Here is a 1930-nt window from a genome sequence, read left to right on the forward strand (position 1 = left end):
CAACAAATCCCTCGGAAGGTTGAAGAAAGGGGATTGTTTCTATATCTGGGTACCACTGTCTTTATGTCAGAGACTGTCCATCTCTATTTCCTTTTATCCAAAAGAGCAATTCAGCCTTACAAATCACTACTTTATTGATGGATGGTTAAAAAAAAAAAAAAAATTCCATGTGAGAAAGAAAAAAAAAAAGTAAGGAATTGCAATAGGGATTGTAAGGGAAGCAAACTTTTATGCTTTTAAGGTTCTTGCTGGCGGTTCCTGAGAGTTAAATTGACATAAGTTGGACCAGCAGGAGGAAAACATAAACATTAAAAAAATACAGAATGCTTCATAATGTTGCGTGTCATCCATGCACAAGGCCTGTGCTAATTTACTCTGTATCATTCTGTTCCGATTTTATTACCCATGCTGTGGAAGCTAGCTCCATGCAAATTTATTGAATACAAGTTTTACATGACACGGGAGCCTTCACCAGGACTCAAGACGCAAGGAGATGGCAAGACTTACTTGCTTTTTTTTTTTTTTAAATCAGTAATCACTTTTTTAAAAATTGGAAAGTATAGTTGATTTACAATGTTGTGTTACTTTCAGGTGTACAGCAAAGTGATTATACATATAGCGCTGGCCAAAAAGTTCGTTTGGTTTTAAGGAAACAGACACATTTTTCATTTTCACCAAGAATTTTATTGAACAATGTATTCACTAACCGAATGAACTTTTTGGGCCAACCCAATATCTATATATTCTTTTTCAGATTCTTTTTCATTATGGTTTATTACAAAATATCAACTATAGTTCCCTGTACTATACAGTAGGAACTTGTTGTTCATCTATTTTATATATTGTAGTTTGTATCTGCTAATCCCAAACTCCCAATCCATCCCTACCCCCCCTTTCCTCCTAAATTTGTTTTCTGTGTCTGACTCTATTTGTTTTGTAAATAAGTTCATTTGTGTCATTGTTTTTTGATTCCACATATAAGAGATATCATGTGATAAAGCCTACTTGCTTTTACATTGGGTTATATAAGAGACGTGTCTAGAACTCTCTCATTTACAACTTGTATTAAATAAATTTACATGGTTTTCTCAGCTTCTCATCCTTAATGACAAGAATGTGACTTCCTTCTGAATAAGAATCATCAGTCATCTGGGAATTTCACCTTCCACTTTTAGGAAAAAGAAGGAAGGTCAGAGTGTTTTTCCTGTATTTGCGGTTTCAGGTGCCTTTCACGCTAAATAGTCAGTATGCCAGAGCTGCATAGTTTGGGGTGGCCTGTAGTAAACTCCTTCAGGGTGAAGACTTTCTCAATAGGGGAGAAGGACTGAGCGCATCTCCAGTTATAACAAGGAGAAATGGGGATTTGCAGCCACAGTGTATAGTGAGGGGATCAGTGGATGGAAAATCACTGAGAACAGTTCCAAAGGTGGAATTCTGACTTAAGGAGTCTAATAGGATTCTCGTTAAGGCAGATCAAGGACTTAGACATTAAATGGAGGGATGAGAAACTTGATCAGATATCAGAGGTGATCAGATATCAAGGGTGGGGGAAATGATTTAGTCGAATTCTTTGCTAAGAAGGGGCTTGGGCATGTGGAAGGCAGGCCCAAGACCAAGGTCAAGGTCGTTATTCCCTCAATTACAAATGCGACCTGGGGGGTGAACGGAAAGACTAGGGGGCCAGAGCTGGGGAAATTGATGCAAAAGTAAAGGGCAATGGAGGCGGGAGTGGGGGTGGGAATCTGAAAGGGAAACGGGGACTTGGAGGCAAGAATTCCTCCCTCCTCAGCAGGAAAGACATTCACACCCTCATTCAGTGCAAAGAATAAGATTTGACAGCTGCTTCAGAGAGTATTTTGAATATCAACAGAACACAAAGAGTAGGCATACATCTGTTAACAATGGTAAACAAACTTAATTCTATTTACTA

The 1930-nt window shown here is 38.3% G+C and overlaps 1 non-coding gene across 1 annotated transcript; it reads right to left on the bottom strand.

The window, feature by feature from the left end:
• Positions 1 to 312: 312 nt before the first annotated feature.
• On the bottom strand, positions 313 to 416 carry LOC137215820 (U6 spliceosomal RNA). Its single transcript, XR_010939451.1, has one exon. It is a non-coding gene; the product is annotated as a U6 spliceosomal RNA (small nuclear RNA).
• Positions 417 to 1930: the final 1514 nt, after the last annotated feature.

The sequence above is a fragment of the Pseudorca crassidens genome, chromosome 20 (genome assembly GCF_039906515.1).
Source record: "Pseudorca crassidens isolate mPseCra1 chromosome 20, mPseCra1.hap1, whole genome shotgun sequence".
In the NCBI taxonomy this organism is placed as follows: domain Eukaryota; kingdom Metazoa; phylum Chordata; class Mammalia; order Artiodactyla; family Delphinidae; genus Pseudorca; species Pseudorca crassidens.